This window comes from Lygodium microphyllum, chromosome 21, assembly GCF_053477565.2.
Source record: "Lygodium microphyllum isolate KBCC chromosome 21, Lygodium_microphyllum_v1.1.10, whole genome shotgun sequence".
In the NCBI taxonomy this organism is placed as follows: domain Eukaryota; kingdom Viridiplantae; phylum Streptophyta; class Polypodiopsida; order Schizaeales; family Lygodiaceae; genus Lygodium; species Lygodium microphyllum.
In genome coordinates this window covers 49,774,998-49,796,093 of record NC_141155.1, presented here as the reverse complement: position 1 = coordinate 49,796,093, position 21,096 = coordinate 49,774,998, and the positions used below count along the sequence as shown (strand labels likewise).

Here is a 21,096-nt window from a genome sequence, read left to right as displayed (position 1 = left end):
ATGTCTAATGCTATGTATTTGATATATTAGAGAGTTGCTTGCTCTCTTTACATCTGATTTCACTTCCAGTGGGAGCCTCTTGGTATATTTGGATGTACACTGAGTCTTATTTACAGATGAGCTTGAGCTTGTGGGACAATTACATGCATTTTCTCTCTTGAGAGCTTTATGTCTGTAGTCTGCCTATAGTGGGCTGATTTGATTTGACTATTGGGGCAAGAACCTATCTCTGTCACAGGTTTATTAGTTTTGTATGCATCTTGGATGGTTATGTATTAAGCTTCTTGCTCTATCAATTGTGCTTGTGCTCAGTCTCTTCTCTTACCCCGAGACCCATTACATACATAACTTCTGGACCTATGAGATGTCTCTTGCTTGACAAGTTATTGGTTTGACAGTTCTTGGTACCTTCTTGCCCCTGGAAACTCACTGTTGGAGGTATCTTGTTAGTTGTAGTGACATATGTATCAGTGATTGCTTCATTTCGGGACAATTTTACATACTACTATCATTTATTACAGTAAGCTAAAATCTGTAGATTTTGAGCACTTCTATGAGGGTAATGCTTTCTATTTGATGTTATCTTGGTCATATTTGGTGGACAGGTGCTTCTCTTGGTGAAATCCACTCTTTCAACCATTTTTACCAGTGGTTTTAGTGCATTTTTTGCTAATTACATCAACATGTAATTTTACTATTTTGCATTGATTTGGGACAGTATGGTTGGTCATTTGAAAGATACAACTCTCTTTAATATTGTTAAGTTGGATGGTACCAACTATGGTTATTGGAAGTCCCAAATATGGCAGGTTTTGGTGCAAAAATTGCATATTAAACCCTTGCGTTTTGAGGGTATCAAACCTAAGGATATGGATGATGATGTTTCGATCAAAGTTGATGAGCTATGCAAGTCTACCATTATTTTTTCACTCTCAGAAGAGGTCCAACCATCATAATGTTGTTGAAGATGAGAGTCAGAGTGCATGGGACATATGGGAGAAAATTCCGGAGCTTTATGCGCAGTAGAGTCCTACGTCACAGATGTATTGGCTGAAGTAGTTAATGGACCTTCACATGAAGGAGGGGTCATCCCTATCATCTCATTTCAGTCAATTTCATGCTATCATAAAGAATATGTTGTGAGAGGGTATTGATTTCAACGATAACTTGCACCCGTTATTTCTGCTTGGCACCCTTACTAAATCATGGGATGTATTCCGTACTGCCATATGCACGAATAAGCTTGATGGGTTGAAAATCAAAGATGTTGAGAGTGTTTTATTGACTGAGGAAATCAACAGGAGAAACAATGATTCTTCCTGCTCTTCATATGCATTGACCATTAGAGGTGGCAGAAATGGTAGGCATAATAATGATCATAAGGGCACGGACTCTCAGAAGTCCAGGTCCATGGTTGCACTAAGTCCCGTGGATGGAAGTTTGATATTACATGTCATTATTGTGGGAAAGCATGACATATTAGACCGTAGTGCCAAAAAATGCGCGATGATAAGCACAAGGAAAAGGAAAAAGATAAAGTGTAGAAAAAGTCTTCTGAGTGCAGCATAGTACCTGCAAAGTCTAGTGTGAATATAGAAGAGGTTAATGTCATGTAGGCCACTGATTTAGATGACATACATACTTGCAGCTTCTTCATGTGATGCCTTACAGACTTCTGAGATACACTCTATTTATGTGCAGTGCTAACTCTTGGATTTGGGTGCGTCATTTTATGTGACACCATGTAGAGATTGGTTTCATACCTATCATACTATGTTTGGTTCTATGCGCCTTGGTGATGACTGGTCTCTTGACATTGTGGGCATTGGAGATGCTAGGCTACAGTTTCCTTGTGGTAGCTTTTTTTTTTTGCATGATGTACGCCATGTACCTGCGTTGATTTGCAGCCTTATATCAATTAGAAAGCTTGATGATGCAGGGTATTTTGTGTCTTTTGGAGACTCTACATGGAAGATTACTCATGGCAGGCTTGTGCTTGCAAGAGGTGCCAAGTCTAGCAGCCTCTATCTCTTACTTGTATTTGGAGCTACATTGGATCATGTTTTGTCTGTGGGTTCTATTCCCCATGTATCCCTTTGGCATGCTCATTTGGGGCATATGTCTTTTAAAGGAATGAAAATGCTCCATGCTTTACAGTATCTTCCGCCTTTTGACTCTTCACATTTTGATTCATGTGATCATTGTTTGTATGGTAGGCAGACAAGAAATACGCATAAAAAGTCTGGTAAGAAACGCATGGGTGAGCCCTTAGCTCTTGTGAACCTAGATGTATGTGGGCCCATACCCTGTTAGTCACTTGGTGGGGCAAAGTACTTTGTTACTTTCATAGAGGATTACTCACGTAAGGTTTGGGCTTATCCCATAAAGAGAAAATCCAATGTCTTAGACAAATTTCAGCATTGGCTTGCATTGGCAGAGAACTAGTTTGGGAAAAGGCTCAAATGCCTAAGTTTAGATAGTGGGGGTGAGTATGTATCACGTGTTTTTGAGAAGTTTTGTAATGCAGGGTATTAAGCATCAATTGACCGCCCCTTACACCCATCCCGAGAATGGTATGGTTGAGCGCATGAAAATGACCATTTAGAAAAGGGTCCGTAGCATGCTTAGCTAGGCTGACCTATGGCAACACTTTTGGACTGAGGCAGTTACTACTGCAGTGCATCTCATTAACTGGTCGCCTAGAGTGGCATTGACTTTCAGGTTGCAGAGAAGGTATGGGCAAGAAAGCCCCCCTCTTACGATCATTTCTGTGTCTTTGGATGTGAGGCATTCTGCCATGTGCCCAAGGACAAACGCAATAAGCTGGATCTTAAAAGTGTCAAATGTATTTTCATTGGCTATGGAGATGCAAAAGAGATGGGTTACCATCTATGGGATGATCCACAAGCGTGGAAAGTAATCTACAGCCATGATGTCATCTTTCATGAGGAAAAAATGCATATACAGCCTGAGAAAGTGGTTGAGGTACACAAAGTTATCTTTCAGGAGGAGCCACCTACTCCCGTTCAGCCCGGCTCCACGGCCAGCTAGACACCGCGCATCATCACTTGATGCTCATGGCCTAGATGTTAGACATGTTGATGTTAGACAGGATGTTGGTCAGGCAACATAGCCTAGATTGAGGCATTCTACTAGAGATAGATGACCTCTTAACCATTTTGCATCCACTATGGATTATGTCCTCGTTATAGATGCATGAGAGTCTCTCACTTATGATGAGGCTATGCATAGGGGTGATTTTCACTCTTGGGAGAGGGCTATGCAGTCTGAGCTTGACTCATTGCATAAGAATCACACTTGAGATTTGGTCTCCTTGCCTCAAGGTAAGAAGTCTTTGCCATGCAAGTGGATATACAAGCTGAAAAGTACCCCTGGATACCCCAAGCCGGTATACAAGGCTTGATTGGTTGCTAAGGGTTTTAAGCAGGAGCATGGTGTTGACTTTGATGAAGTCTTTTCTCCTATGGTCAAGATCCACCCTATGTTTAGTCTTGGCCTTGGTTACACAGCTTGACCTAGACTTGTACCAGATGGATGTCAAGACGGCTTTTTTACATGGGGACTTGCATGATGAGATTTACATGGAGCATCCTAAGGGCTTTGCAGACCTTGGCAAGGAACACCTAGTGTACAAACTAAAGAAGAGTCTATATGGCTTGAAGCAAACACCTAGGGAATGGTACCATAAGTTTGATGGATCCGTGCTTATATACGTAGAAAGCCCATAACGGTTCTTTACTGATTTTGGTACTCTATGTGGATGACATGCTTCTAACAGGGATAGCTCATGAGGAGCTAGATGCTCTTAAGGCTCAGCTCAAGAAGAGCTTTGAGATGCAAAGATTTGGGACAAGCCTCTCAAATACTTGGCATTCTGCATGATAGATCTCAAGGACTACTCTATTTGTCACATGGAAAGTACATTCATAAAGTCCTTCAGTGCTTCTGCATGCAGGATGTTAAGCCTATTGGTTATCCATTACCTTCTCATGTGAAGGTTTAACAGGCCAATTGTCCATAGACCGATGAGCAAAGGGCCGAAATGGCCAAGATTCCTTGTGCATCAGCCATGCGCTATGTATGCCATGATAGCCACCCGTTTAGATATTGCTTTTGCAGTTGGGGTTGTGGCACGTTATATGGCTACACTTGGCAAGAAACATTGGGATGTCGTGAAGGGTATCATGAAGTACCTGAAGGGCACAATAGATATGTGTCTTTGTTATGGCAGCCATGATACAGGAGTCGTGGGGTACGCTGACTCTGATTATGCAAGACATGCAAATAGTTGGAAGTCCACTTCTCGCTATGTGTTTACTTATGCTGGAGGGGCTATCTCTTGGATGTCTAGGGCGCAGAAGTGTACGTCTCTTTCCACTATAGAGGCCGAGTATATTGTAGCCACAGAGGCTTGCAAGGAGGCTATCTGGCTAGACCATTTGATTTTAGACCTTGGTATGACAGATGCTATGCCTACGTTGCATTCGGATTCTATAAGTGCCATTCAGTTGGCCAAGAATATGGTCTTTCATGTGAAGATGAAACATATTGAGGTGAGGTATCACTTCATTCGCAAGGTCGTTGAGGACAGGTTTGTTGACCTTGTCAAGATTTCGACTGCGCATAATCCTATAGACTTGCTTACAAAAAGCCTTACTACCGAGTGCTTTGCCTTCCTTAAGACATTGATGGGCATTGGATGCGATGAAGTTTTTTTCCTCATCCTATTGTACATGTGTACATGTTGTACTGTCTTTTCTTTTTTCTCTCTCACTAGGGCAGATTCGCCTTTAACTGGGAGGTTGTTGGGGGTAAAGGCACCTCCGCCTAGCCACCCGTGTATTACTATACTAGCCACTGCTCACTGCAAGTAGCGGGCGCCCGTCACAGTCACTTATTCTTTATTCTTTTAGTGATAGTTTGAATAAAGGAAATCCCGGCCACATATTGTGGTTGTTGGAGTTTCCACTTTTTTCTCTCTCTCTCTTTTGGCTCTTACTCTCCATCTGCCATAGCTCTCACTACCAAGCTTCTTCCTCCTGGGTTCTACTTCCCTTTCACATACTTGCCCCATCTCACCACCCGCTCACACTCCCTCTCTTACACTAGAGAGTCATGAGGAATGACCGCATCACCGGTACTAGAAAGCAGGAAGCGCTACCAAGCCCTTTCTGTGGTCTGAACAAGATGATCATGTCTACCCCTTGGCCTTGGCCTTGGCCAAGATCAGAGTTAGAGTCAGGGAAAGAGGATGACTGAGCAGAGGAGTTAAGATCCTACTTCATCTTCATCTCTGCCTTCCTTGAAGCCGCTAACTCTTTTCAATCCTTGCACAAATGTCCCTTCTTACCAGAATGATATCACTAGGCTAGGCCTTCAACTTCTTCTTCCTATCACTCCTCTCTGAAGCTATAAAGGCCTCACTAGATCCACCAGACAAGGAGGGAAGCCTCTCCTATAACCGCAAAGACGTCTCATGCTCAAGTAGCATTGAGGACATATATAGAAATCTGATAAGTGTCAATGTTGTTTGAGCCCACAAAGCATTGGACACTCCATTAAATTCTAGAGGGAGCTTATAGAGCACATTTCCCACAAGATGATCCTCTCAAAGGGCGGATTGCATATGTTGAAGCTAGTCCAATAGCAATGTGACATGAAGTAAGAAAGACCAAATCATATCCTTCGTCTGTCTGAGTTGTCCATAAAGAGTAATGTCATGCATAGGTAAGGTAGCCTCATACAATATTTGAAGCTTTGCCCAAATTACAGGAGAATTCATGTAGGTGGTGACTGCTAGAAGAACGTATTTGGAAATGCAGCGAAGAATGGTCGAATATGCACAAGCATCATTAGTATCCCATGTGAGCACAACTTTTTCATAAATTTCCTAGTCAAAATCAGCTCGAAGAGGAGTAGGACACTCACAAGCTCTAGATACAACGCAACATAACTGCTTTTTCACAAACCAAGCTTTCATAATAGCACTCCATGTGTGATAATCATGGCCATGTAATTTTTCATCAGTGGAACAACAGGGGGGGAGCCATCTGGAGACAATAGGAATAGAAAAGAACAAAAAGAAGAGGAGGAGAAAGAGAGTATAGGAAAACCAAGAGCACAGACTATATGACAGAGTTCACACGCAATGGGTAAGGTAAAAATGCGTATTAAGCATAGCAAAAATCAACCTGAAATACTTTCGCCCAACCTTGCACAAGCAATGAAAATACAAAGGCTAGAGTCAAAACACAGTTAATAACTACAATAAATGTAGTCATCCAGCATAAAAGCAGGTCGCCTCAGCCTATTGTCCCTAAAACACAAATGGTGGACTACAAAACACTAAGAAAAGAGCAGAAACCAGGCCAAAAATGAGCAAAAGATGGTCATCTAGGCTGAAAATTAGTTGCAACAATCAAGAACAGGTCCAATCAGCTACAAAAAAGCCAAAATGCATACCTGAAATAGTAGAAAACAACAATACAAACTTGGATCCTAAAATCTGATACCCTGTCAAAAGTGGATGTAGCAATGGAAGGATTAAAAAATGTTGTGATAAATTGCTGAACACAAGGACAAAAGAGAAAACAACACAAAAGAACACTGCAAAGAAGAGAACTTAGAAGAATGTTCAAAAAATGGAATCCATACACCAAACACGAGACAGTTGCATACAATAATGAGTCACTAGCTGCATAGGCAATGGCACTGGCCCCCTCTCTCCAACATAACCTGTAGGTGATGATGATTGACTGAGGAGGAGCTTGAATATAAAGAACAAAAATATGCCTTAAATGGAGTAGCTTAGTCAGCATAAAATATCCAAATAAACATCATAATGGCCATAGTAAAATACCTAGAAATGTTAAGTATGAACTAGAATTAGAAATGCCATATGCAAAGTTTGTGGATATGGATACTATAGAATGTGAGGATGCAGATGAAAAGCTAGCACAAGGATTACAAGATACTCATGTCTTATCAGATGTTATAGCAATCATTTTGTGATCATTTGTTCTCTTCACTACGTATGAACTCGTGCCAAGTGTAGTCTGTGATGTGTTTTGGTTATACTCTCTCTCTCTCTCTCTCTCTCTCTCTACCTCTTCTTTTCTTCACCTTCACATCTTATCCTCTCCAATGGCACTTCCGTGTTGCTCAACTTATGATAAGCTTTATGATCCTAATTATCTAACCTAGAGTTCCATCATGACAACTTGGTTTGTACAGAAATGCATGTGGTACATGGTTTGAGGAGCTATTGTCCATCCCTAGATTCTAACTCCTCTTCCAAATGATTGGGACTACAACAACTATGAGGAAGTAGTTCTTACTTGGGATACACATGATGTCTATGCTTATTCTATGCTTCTTTGGTGCATTTCTAAAGAGGTCTTTCCAACAATTGCCTCCTACAATATAGCTTTGAAGGTGTGAGAGAAGTTATAGGTATTGTACAAGGCTCCATCGATCATTTGAGCTATGACTCTCTATGATCAACTCTAGAAAATGAACTTTGAGGTGAAGGATACTATTAAGTCTTTTATACTTCATATTACATCAGTATAGGATAATCTTCAACACATACAGTCGTGCCTCTATTGGGGACTACACTCTATAAGCTCTTTTTGAAATTTGATAGAGTAGCCAACGCTCTACATACCCAAACATCATGGACACCAATTAATTTTACATATATATCTTCCATGCTGCTTGAGCATAAGGCATCTTTGAGGTTACAATAGAGGCTTTGTTTCAATCATGGTCATACATTTTATGTTTTTATTTGCAAACCCCAGCGTATCTTCACACGGATGTGCCAAGGAAAGTCTTCTATATGGAAAAGCCTCGCTATTGAAAGTGAACCAGGTAAACACCACAAAGCCAAAGAATGACGAAGAAGAATCAAGTAATAAATCATGCTCAATCAAGTATGCTAAATGCTTACAAGACCATGATGATCCACACATAATAAGTACTCTTTTATCTCGTTACAGGGTGACATGGGATGCTATTAGCGAGAGGGGCATGCATGGGGTGTGAAGAAATGATATGCCATATCTCAGATTGTGTCTAAGAGGTAAGAAGAATAGAAGTAAGAGCTGTAGAAGACTTCATTTGTAAATGCCGTTCTCCTCATACCCTGAGAGAGAACCTTCCTTAATCAATGATCAAGGACTCAGATAGCATCACTTTCAAACTTCACCAAAAGGTGAAGCGAACAAATCTTATGTATCGAAAGTAAATGATACCCTAAACTTGGTACATGCAACACCTGGAAAGTATGGGTTGTCAAAAGATGACATACCAGCGAGATAGTAGGGTTTGTGGGGAGGAACACAAAGTGAACTTGATAAACATGGAGAAGAGAAGGGAAGAGAGAAGAAACTGTGATGAATGGAATGAAGAGAGAAGAAACTTTGATGAATGGAATGATGAAGACCTGAATCATGAAGTGAATGTGATAAAAGGAAACAAGGGTGCCGTAGCACAAGGAAGATGATGAAGACAGCCACAAACTACGAACTTCAATGTCCTCTTAAAGGGGTGGAGGCTAGTGGAGAGGCTAGAGAGAAGAGGTAACGAATTGAATGAATCGGCTGTAAGGAATGAATGAGAGAGTGGCCTATAAATAAGCATAGTCAGTCTAGGATGGCACTCCTTTTTGGAGCTGCAAACCCTAAATTTAAAATGCAGAAATGCAAAAATACAAATTGCAGGTGAAGGGTTTCTCAACACCCCCTCTTAGGCCCAGAAAGGAAATAAGAGAAGAGTGAGGTGGAGATACAATGCTACATGCTAAAGAATTCTCATGCAACAAGTGCCATTTAGTGTCCCTGGTGGGGAAATTGCTCACTTTCCCAAGTGCCCTAGTACAAAGATGATGAAAACATGTAATGCATAGGAGGAATGTCAAACTTTATGTGGTGCTGAGAACCATAAGGATATGCCCAGACTTGTTCCTGGGAGATGGCTCCATGTTGACCAAGGGACAAAGAAGATCCTACATGTAATCAAAGAATACCACGTGAAAGGAGACCTTTGAAGATAGTCAGGAGACTAGATGAGCTGTAGAACCCAAAAATCAATCTCGAGAGAGAAGCCACTAGCTCCATGACTCCATGCTAGAAGGAATACGAAATCCTAGCCACCAAGTTGTTGCCGAAGACCCAAGGGCCCCCATCCAAATAGATCCTCTAGATCCTGGGTATGAGTAGAGGAAACGACTACTCAAAGGAGAGCCGCTCCTCGAAAAGTGAAAGGTGGTGGTATGTGAAGAAGTTCATGGCACATAGGGTGCCTCTCTGAATTTGAAGGAAGAGAAGTAGGAGCCTCCTCTAAAGCCAAAGAACAACTAGAAGTCCCCCTCTAAGGGTGAAGTAAGAAAATCCCCCTCTAAGGGTGAAGTAAGAAAATCCCCCTCTAAGTCCCAGTCTGAGAGAGAAAGGGAGCCCAACCACTCATGGCTCATGGACTGAAAAGCATTTGATGACGAAGGAAGTGCTACCCGTTGTGCCGAAGAAGGTATATGGGGCTTGAAAGAAGAAGCCGCAAAGCACCTAGAAGAGGGTGGAGAAGGAGGAGGCTCAGGATGAGCCAAGGGTGGGGAACAGTTGCGGGCTCTAAGGAAAGTGGACTGTGGAGGAGATGTGGGCCGTGGAAGCCATCGTACCTAGAAGTGGGTGGGGGAAACCTCTGCACAGAGGAGTGGTCTCTATGAGGGCTTATTGCCTTGTAAGGTCTTAGAGCCTCCGTGTGCTCAAAAGGACTTAATGCACGTTGGGTGCAGCTTATTGCCTTGAGCATAATACTCTACTAGCCGATGCAGAACGATCTCCGTGGCCCAGAAAGGAGACGTGGCACAAGGACTGCGTGGTGGAAAACGCATATGCTCCATAAGGGGGGGAGCAAAGGTTGATGTCGACAGTCTTTAGTGGGATGATCGTTCATGCCACAGTAGTAGGAACACCTAGTAGAAGAGCAATCTATCGGGGGAGACGCCATAGTACCGGTGTGGTAAACTGGATAAGGGAGGGTGGTAGGGAAAACAATGATATCTCCCAATGCACAGTGGAAATGATCAAATGTTGATGTCGAACCCACCACTAGTCTTTGCCTTCTCTGATGAGAAGGAGAGAGAAACACAAAAAATGCAAGTGAGGAGAGAGAAAGACTAAAAACATAGGCTGTAGGAGAGAGAAAGACTAAAAACGTAGGAAAAACTAGCAGTAGCAATGAGTATGTTGCAATCAGCTCCAAACAGTGTGTGGTAGGCTAGAAATAGGTGCCAGACTATTGTAGACAGCAATGGCCAGCTTGGACCGCGATGTCCTCTACGTTCGAGGTGTGGGCAGCAAGCTAAAATACCTAAAATCTAGAAAAACGAGATTTTTTTTTGAATGGAGAGTGATCAACAACAATCATTTTGCTATAAAAAGTTGCAAAATGTGGACGGAAGGCTAGAAATAGGCGCTAGACTATAGATGACATCAAGGGACAACTAAAACTCTAATGTCCTCTGCGACGAAAGGGGTGTCGGCATCAAGCTGAAAACACTTGAAACCTACAAAAATGAGATGTTGATGTGTAGAAGAAGAAGAGAAGGGGATGCCAAACCCACCACTGGTCTTTGCCTTGACTGGAGTGGAGGATCTTTGTTTTGCTAGGTGAGTAGATCCTACTCTGATACCATGTCAAAAGATGATGTACCAATGAGATAGTAGGGTTTGCGGGGAGGAACATAGAGTGAACTCGGTAAATGTGGAGAAGAGAAGGGAAGAGAGAAGAAACTATGATGAATGGAATGATGAAGACCTAAATCATGGAGTGAATGTGATACAAGGAAATAAGGGCGCTGTAGCACAAGGAAGATGATGAAGATAGCCATGAACCACGAATTGCAAAGTCGTCCTGAGGGGGTGTGCGGATAGTGGAGAGGCTGGAGAGAAGAGGTGACGAACTAAATGAATCAGCCTTAAGGAATGAATGAGAGAGTGGCCTATAAATAGGCACAGTCAGTGTAGGATGGAGCCCCTTTTTGGGGCTGCAAACCCTAAATGCAAAACACAGAAACACAAAAATGCAAAGTGTGGGTGAAGTGTTTCTCAACAGGTACGATCACGTCCATTTGGAATCAACTTCATCTCACCCCGTGTAGTAATGGACACTGAAGAGTTATCTCCTATGAGAATTTGCGCATGCAAAGGTCACAAATGGGCGACACCAACGGTAGAAGGAGTCATGCGCCATTAGGCACCACCGTAAACAATCCACTCTCAAGCCTAGGGGGCCATCATCACAGCATTAGAAGTCTTTGGTGTAGACTCCTCAATGATTGCTAAGTGAAGAAAAGTAGCTAATGAGGGTGCAACCACTGTTGTAGAATCCTTCAGGTCATTCTTCTTAGTGTCCTTCTTGTCCTTGTTGGGGAAATCCTTCTTCCAATGGTTGATCTTACCACAAATATGGCATGTCAATTCCTTCTCCTTTTCCTTCTTTGGTTTGTTGTCCTTCTTCTTCTTCGTTTGTTCCTTCCCCTTCTTTTGAGAGGCTTGACTTGTCAATGCCTTCGATTTGGAAGCATTATGTCCCTTCAACTATTCCTCTTGGTCCAAGACCATAGGAACTAACTCTTCCCAATGAAGAGTTGACTCCCGCCCTGAAGCAATAAGAGCGGAATAAAAGGCACTGAATCATGGTGACAATTGGGACAATAAAGTGATTGCCATGTCTTTGGAGGAGATCGGCTTCCCCGCATTGTGAATCTACATCTGAAGCTATCTCAACTTGTTGATGTCCTCCTGTAGTGAAGAAGACTTGTTCACGGACAGGGTCCGTATTTGCACCTCCAAAGAAACCCTCTTCATCAAGGTTTATCTAGTTTTACATCTAGTCAAGCTCCAGCCATATCTCTTGAGCCACTGTTAAGTGCTCAATGTGAGCTATCATGGCTGTAGTACAAGATAGAAAAAGAAAAGAACCAATCCTGGCATTCAGTTTGTCCTAATGAGACCGGACCTTAGTCAACTCCGCACGAGCATTTGTAGAGAATTCAGACTCATCTCTCACCAGTAACCATTCAATCTCCTCTATCACAAGCTCTGCCAAATCGTAAGACTCTAGGATGGCCAACATCATCACGCGTCAAATGGAATAATTGTCACCATTGAGTTCTGATCTGATGGAAGAGCCAGTAACAGAAGTACCTTCTGGTCCATGATCGCCTGGAACTCCAAATCACTCTTTGTAGACATTTTCATCTACAATGCCTCCACAAACACAAAATCAGTCCCCTTAACTGTGAAGACGCAGCCTGCTAGGGCTCTTTCTCCACTTCCCAAACCTTCTTCAGCAGGTAAAACCTACACTTGAAGGCCAAAAACGCAGCCTTCCTCCTCTTCAAACAACAACAAACAATAGTAAACTCACCAATTGGGCTCATTTCTCGTGCGCCCACGCTTGCTTCAGCCTTGTTCTGATGTGCAACCCTTTCGCTCACCCTCAAACGCTAGAAATGTAGCATTGTGTCATGCTGAAATCTCCTCTTTAGGTAGGTTCTTCGCTCAATTAGTCTGCCTTCAATGCTCTCAGACCATGTTAGAGTGCAGCAATGCGAAAGCATGGGACTAGGAGTAAGAGAGAGAGTGAACATAGAGAGAAGAAAGAGAGAGAGAAAGAGATAGTACAACAAGAAGATCTGCTGTAGGAAGTATGCTGAATACAAAGGAATGCATATATGTACATGGGCAGAGTGTGTATGTCTGCGTATCCCCTCATCGATGATGTTATCACACACGCACACCTCAAGGACAACAAGGTTTGATCACGATCTGATCTCCATGATCTCATGAGAGTGCTTGTGAATGAATGAGAGTGTGCAAGAGACTGGCTATATATAGCATAGGAAAAAACAATGCCCAGCATACTGCATTAAATGTAATCGACTACATTAAAAAATGCCAAAAATTTGTTTGATTGCACAAACTCTACCATGTGGCATTTGCGATAGCATCTCCCATCACACGTGTGACTGCTGACCTCGCAAAAATGATGACATGGTACCCTACTGCTAATGTGGCACTCAAACTGACCCTAACGGATTTGGAAGATTCTTGAATGGCTGCCTGACTGGAAAATACATATGTACACAGCCTAAAAGAGGAAAATGCATGTGTCTAAGGAATGATCTCTAACAAAGGCATGTTGAAACTTTCCTGCCATGCACCTCAAAACGCAACTCTTGAGTCTCCAACACAACTAACACATTTTGGAACATGTATTCCAAGCCATCAAACCTTTTTTTCTTTAACTTCTGTGACTACAAAACAGAGGTTTGGCAAGTAAATAGTTCTTGTAACAAGTTTGCATAAATTCTACCTAACAAATTTTCAATAGATAGAAGTCTAATAAGCACTCTTACTAATTTTGTCAGCCCTAACATCCTACCATAACACAAATTTTGTAGAAAACCCACTCTGTAATGTCCAAAAATAAAAATTCTTCACCTTGCTTCCAAGGTCCTAAGATATTCCCAAAGCAAGAGTGGTCTTTTGTGTGCCTAGAGCACTAGTAAGTAGTGCTCGTCCAGCCATCTTTTTTTGCCGGATCATATCAACCACCAACCCTATTGCTTCTCTAGCTTGTTCTTAACCAAAAAATTTGATCTAGAGTTGTTCCATCTTCCTGATTGTAAGAAACATCAACCTCTTTAGTCATTCAACTTTGATACAATAGTTACATGGCTATTAAATTTGTTAAACTGCATGTTACAAATTTGTTAGTTGTTGCTATAGTTACCAACTGATCTAAGTTGTGCCTACACAAAGAGATGTCAAAATTCATCCATATGGCATGTGAAGTAAAGATGTCTAAAGAGAATTACAGAGAAAAACAAGCTTTTCAATAATACAAGCAACCAGTATACATAAGCACATTACATGTAAAAAGAGCATACTGATTGCACAAAGTACCATTGCATGCAAGTGACCCAATAGTAAAGTGGTGAGACTTGACACAAATGCACCAGTGGCCAAATTGCAACATCAATCTCTTAAGGTTGAGAAATTAAACTTATATTGATCAGGTCTAGTAGGTTAGAGTACCACTTCTAGATATTACTAAATGCTGTAGGATGACTTATCGAAACCCCCTCACTCAAGTGAAATACGAAAACTAATTTTTGAACCATTTAAGAACCCAATTTTCAAGCCGAATGCCTCGGCAGACAAGGTATGGGTAGCCAGTCCTTAGAGCTTCAAGACATGCACCATTGAAGAAATAACTTGAAAATAGCCAACATGCATCAAAGCTAAAGAAATGACTTGCAAGGGCCAACATGCATAAAAACCAAGCCCTCCATCCTATCAACTCATTTGATTGAGCAAAGGGTATATGAGATTGACATAAACTATTAAAACATGGATTTTTTTTTAACAAAAGTGCACAAGACAACATAGTGATGCCACTTCGCACATGCTTGTATCAAGCCAAACACCATGTTACTCAGGCCATGCACCACTTATGAACATGTAATTGTCTGCATATTGTAGAAAATTTGTATGCAAGACAAACTGGACTAGAAGAATGCAACATACAAGAGTTTTTGAGAACATGTGAAACCAACTAGCATGTCAGCACCAAGCATTGGCAAGAAAATGTGGCTAACCAAGCCAATAATCCAAGCACACAAGAATGCAAGATAAACCCAACGTTCATTGTGTGGGGAACATGCCATGTCCATCTGATAGTCAAGCACACAAGCGTGCAACATGGAACAAAACATGCATGCAATGTCCCTTGCATCAAAAACCTGCCATGTGCTGATCTTTACATGATAATAGTTATAATGGCTTGGCTACATGATTAAAACTCCAAAGCAGGACACAACTTGCAGTCTGAATGTCTGTACATAGTTGAACATTTATGTCTTTTCTTGTGTGGGAAACCAGCCATGCATAATTCCTATATGATAATATTGGTGTAATGGCTTGGCTCTATGATCACAACTCAAAAGCAAGGCTAATAGCATTACAATTTGCAATCTAAACACGTGTATGCTTGTTTGAACGTTTGTTTCAATGAAATGAAAAAAATAGTTTATGTCTTGTGTGAAGCCTGACATGTGCATAATTTTTGCAAAATAAGGTTGCTATTATGGCTTGGCTCTACAATTAGAACTCCAAAGTAGGACATAATAGAATGACAATTTGCAGTCTAAACGTATGTATGCTTGTTGAACATTTGTTTATAAGGAAACAGAAACAAGAATGGGATGGGAGAGGCGACCTTCAAACCAAGGCCTTTGATGTGTGTGTGGGAAGCCACCCACTGTTTCTTGGTTGTGGACCTACACTTCCTCGATCTTCATGGTTGCATAGGGAAGGCAGTTATAGCTACCGACACTGCATTACTTTTTGTCCAATATGTCACAGTAGAAATGCATAGCTTTCTAAACCCTATCCCTCTCGCAAGAAGCAGAAAACGTTCGTTGTTGTTTTGTTTATTTTTATCATTTTTAGTATTGTTATTGTTATTCCTACTATTAACCTCATTTTCCCTCTTGCTTGAAACCTTGAATTGGGATACATGTAAATCTTTCAAGAACCATGAGATACATGTAAATCTACTTACAATGAAAGCAAGGGGTTGTTACCATGTTCTTGGATAGATTGTTAGCATGTAGATTTGCTTATGATGAAAGAAAGGGATTGTTAGCATGTTCTTGGATAGACTGTTAGAATGTAGATTTGCTTATAATCAGAGCCAGGGGTTGTTAGCATGTTCTTGGATGGATAGAATGCCAACACTCTTTGATTTCAATGTCATTAGAGTGGGAATGAGGGAGGTGTCTACACAAGTAGGAGGTGGGATAAAATCCCATGTCCCATCTCCTACTTCAATTGCCATTGAATATAACAAATATAAGGTTGGATCTAGCACGTTTGATAGTATGGTATTGGGAAGTGGATATAGTCTTGAGGACACTATTGTTAGTTAGAAGTGGCAACATGATTTTTCTTTGGCCTTCTAGCCTTGGGGTTGGAAAACCATTGGATCATATGGGGAGAGTTCCAAGGTTGCAAAACAAGAAACAACTTTGAGTTCATGCTGAGACAATGTGAATACTTTGTGGATACATGTTTGTAGATTACATGGTCACTTATGAAATCATATTTGTGCATGACTATTTGGGAGACCATGTCTTGGTTTGAATGAGTGATGTCACTTCCAAGTATTGTGTGGCTGATTGATAGTAACAATTGAAAGAGGGAAAAGGGGTTTCCAAAGTGAGAAACCCATGTACATGGTTGGGGGTTGAGAGATGTATTTTTGCATCAATGGGTTCTTTGAGAAGCAAAAGGATACATCCATTAAGTGTGTCTTGTGAGTAACATAATGATGTTATTCATATCTTTGTCACAAAAAATTTCATCTTCATGACTCCCTTTTTTTAATAGGTTTATATATTGAAATGGGGATGATGTATATTGAGGAGGGGAATGATGTGTCAAAATAAAAATGATGAAATAAAATTGGACCTATATGCCCTGGGGTGGGTACTAATAGAGATAATAGGAGCTCCTTCATCTATACTCAAACAAGAAGTTCATTCAACACTTCTTGTGTTTTTCCCGATGCACCACAAGTGGCACACATGTTCACCGAAGCATTACTGACGAGTACAACATATTTCTCCAACAACTTTGATTTGAAAATCTCATCACAAATTCATTCACCCTTATCGAGTGCTTCTACACAAGTATAGGATTTCAATGCACATGTAAAGGTGAGTAAATGTGGAAAGTGACATTCATGCTGCATCTTATCAAAGCATTTTAGAGCTTCATCATCATGGCAATTTTGTGCATATCTTACAATCAATGCATTCCATGACAATCTATCCATGAACAATACCTTCGTTAGGTACTTGTTATGCTTTTGCAAGAGCACCACATTTAGGATTATTAAAGTGCTTGTAGGATAGGGGCTTCTTTCAAGTAAGCGTTGTTTTCAAATGTCCTCATGTAGCACTGTTCCCTTGAATAGATTGGTTTGCTTTGCACAAGCCTTCAAAGTCCCACAACATGAGCAGTCTCCTCTCAAAAGATAGTTTTGTTCTACTCTTGAGGCTCCGCTATATTCAATTTAAGTATCAATCTTGACTCATTTTTCTAAGTCTTCAAAATTAACCTAGGTTTGATTGTACAAACAATCCAACCACAAGGCCTCAACTATCACTTTGTGCTTAAAATCTAGAGACCTTTGCACTGGCCTGCAGTTGGAATGGGGTGAGAGAAAAAGCCATGTCTCTATGATAGCTCATAAGATCTCATGTTTTGCAGAGATTGAAGACGTCATGATGAGATATATCGAGGCAAACTAACTTACTATTGTAATTTTACCACCACAATGAGGGATCTTTAAAGTAGTGCATCCATAATGACTTCATCTTCACTTTCTTGATATTTGATTGAATGCAAAGGGGAGCTACTGATTGCAAGACCATCTCTCTTATTGAGACTTGTAGAAATGCTATTGGTTAGAATGATTATCTAATTGATGATAATGGTGAATCTTGATGATGATGATACTTCCTCTCCTACATCTCTGATTGTAGGAAAGGATGGAGAGAATTTGTCTAGTATTAAGCTGTGAAATGGCCCTTTGATGGTATCGTATGCATTAACCTAAAATCAAGGACTCCTTTTTTGGAGGTGACTAAGTATTGTATTATTATTAATGGTGTTAAAAAAGAATCACTAGGTTACAAAATTGGAAGCCATTTGGCTAGCTATTTAGCTCATTATTGCTAAAGTGATTCTCTTTACAAAGTCCCCTAAGATACCACCAAACTTTTGGCCATATTACAGCCTAGACAACTTGCCCATCTCCTTTTTCTAATAAGAGGAGTTTGACATGTGCCTACCATATCTCACATAGTGCAAATCACCTAGTTATGTTAACAAAAAAATTTTATGGGCTATGATAAAAAATTTTGGGTTGTGAAAACTTAATCCCCATTGTCTCAATTTGGGAAGAACCTCCCTCCAAATTTGGGGAGCATGGAAACCATCCCAGAATAAGTGTGAAGGCATTTCCACTCCTCCACAGACACATAGGTAATCTAAAATACCTATGTTCTTTAATTTTTAATGTATAAAAAGAGCACCTAAAATGAGTTTCCAACCAAATACCCTATCTCTAAGAGGATCTCTAATGTTCCAAATATGAACAAGTGCCCCCTCAATCTCAACCTTTGGCAATTCAATTCCCTAGATTATGCAAATGTGGCTAAAGTCAAGTCTGCACCTTAACAATAGCTTTCTAACATGAGTGGAAGGCAATGATTGGCTGATCTTCTTGCCTTGTATGCAAAGAGGGGGGGTGCTATCCATACTAAGATGTGATTTACTACTACACCATTGTACCACTTCTATTTTTACCACTATCCATGATAGTTTACAAGGTTGAGTGAGTTGAGCAGCCTCTTGATTGCCCTCCTCCAACACTTCTAATCTGCCTTGATGTAGCCAATGCCTAATTTTAAGGACTTCTTTTTTTCCAAGATCCACAACTCTTAACTCATAAAGTGGGCCACTTTACTCAAGATAGTGAGCCACTTCGCTTGAGTAAAGTGTGGCTATTTTTTTGGAGCCATGCACCGCCTTGCTGTTGAGATATCGAGCTCCACTCGTGATACGCCAGGGTGACCATTGTGTATTTGTGTCACCGACTTGTCAGTTGTAGACGCGGTTGGTACACCGCCCATGAATAATAGCTACATGATAGCTATCCTTATCTACTTTAGTTCGTGGCTCAGTTAGTATGCCACCTTAGTTAGTTGAGTTTGGTTTTGAGACCCATATATAGGGTTCTTCTATTTCTTTGTACTTGAGTTCTTTTGGCTTACACAACTAAGAAGAGGAAAACTGTTTTCAGCCTCCACCCTTGTGTGTATTCCCCCATTGTGCAAGCAAGAAAGCTTCAAGCGAGTCTCCTTCCTTCTCTCCCACAATCTTGACATGGTATCAGAGCCTTGTTCGTGGTAAGGAGCTCAAGAAAGCAAGCCAAGCTCGCAGTGTTCTGGTAAGAGGAGCAGTGTTGCTTTCATTTCCTGTTTTGGGAGCAGATCTCTGCAGGTAGCACAGCCGGAAAGTGCAGGAGTGCATTGTCTCAGGTTGAGACGCCCTTCGCGGTGAAGCAAGAAGGCAGTATATGCTTGTTTTGAGGCCATTTCGGGGCCTGTTTTGAAGGCAGAAGTTTTTTGCACGCACTCAGGAAAAGGCTCAGTTTTATGCTGTGCAGCCACTGTTCTACAGGTCGGTGAAAAGTTACTGTAGAAATTGCATCATATGCTTGTGCGCAGAGACATTGGGAGTTTCAGAATCATCCTTGGTTTCTGTTTATGCAAAATCGTCACTAAGAAGTGACTGTGTGGTCAAATACCACTTTCGCCAGTTTTGCAGAGTTGCCCTTGTGAGGGTGAAGCTGTGTTTTTTGCAGTGACAGAATTTTTTGAAGTATTCTGTAATGGCGTCCGATTCTCTTTCACAGATTGTCACTGAAAAGCTTGACAAGAACAACTTCCAAGCATGGAAGTTTAGAATGACAAATTTTCTTATGGAAAAAGGATATTGGGAATTTGTTGCAGGAAATGAAGAAGAACCAGCTCTTCCTAATGTTCCCAATCAACAGCAAATGCAGGCATTCAAAACATGGCATGAGAGAGCCAGGAAAGTTATGTATTGGCTGTCTATCAGTATTTCAGACTCTATGATTGTGCATATTCAGGATGCAAGTACGCCAAAGGAGGCATGGGATACTTTGTCAAAAATGTATAGCACAAATACGCAAGCCAGGAAAATGCAGCTCAAGCAAGAGTTGCATAATGTGCAAAGAGAAAGTATGAGCATCAACGACTACCACATGAAGGTGAAGAAGATTGCAGATGCACTTGCTTCCATTGGGTCGCCAGTGGAAGATGATGATTTAGTTTCTGTGACCTTGAATGGTCTAGGAAAGGATAATGCACAGTTTCGGACATCCATTTCCGTCCGTGAAAGATTTCCTGATTTTGAGGATTTGATTGCTCTTCTAATTTCTGAGGAGCAGAGAAATGGTGGTGCATCTTCTTCAGGAGGAACTTCAAAAGAAGCTGTCTTCTACTCAAATGCTAGAAGAGGTAGAGGCAGAGGTAGAGGAGGCCGATTTGGAGGCCGTGGTAGAAATCAGAATATGCAGCAAACTCAAGAAAACCAGTCCTATGGAGGAGGACGTGGTAACTCTAGAGGCAGGGGGAGCCAAAGAGGTCGTGGTGGATGGCAAAGAGGCCAAAATGCAAACAGTAATGTTGAATGCTACTACTGTGGTAAAATGGGTCATATGGCTAAAGACTGCTATAAAAAGCAGAATGACATCATGAATGGAAAACTGCAACAAGGGAATTATGCATCTTCTAGTAGACAGGGTGATGACAGAAATGAGCATTTGTTCATGGTGCAGCATATGAACAATTCTGTGACAAGTGCAGAAGAAAGCAATGATGTATGGTATGTTGACTCAGGTGCATCAAACCATATGACAGGTCATGCAGAATGGATGGAGGATGCAAGGAAAATGGAAAAACCAGGATTTGTGGAGACTGGTGATGATACTGCACATCCTATTGTGCAGATTGGAAAAATTCCTTTGTCTATGCAGGATGGGAAAAAGAAATACCTGTCCGATGTATTTCATGTCCCAAATATCACCAAGAATCTAGTTTCTGTTGGTCAAATGGTTGAACAGGGCTTGCAAGTCAGATTTAATCCTCATGGATGCTTTGTTGAGGATATGAAAAATAAAGGTCGCTTGATAGCAAAAGGAAAGAAGAAGGGCAGAATGTTTACATTGGATGCAGACATGTCTGAATTGAGTGCAGCAATGTTTGCACATGGGACCAGTGTAGTTGCAGATATTGATATCTGGCATAAACGCATTGGTCATGTTAATGTACAGCGACTAAAATCAATGCAGGCCCAAAATATTGTTGCAGGTTTGCCAAAATTCAAGGTTGCAGAAATGCATAAGGTA

General features: G+C 41.2%; 1 pseudogene; it reads right to left on the bottom strand.

Annotated features, from left to right (window-relative positions):
- Positions 1-12,162, bottom strand: part of LOC148017992 (uncharacterized) — a 32,752-nt pseudogene extending 20,590 nt beyond the window's left edge.
- Between the last annotated feature and the right edge of the window lie 8,934 nt (positions 12,163-21,096).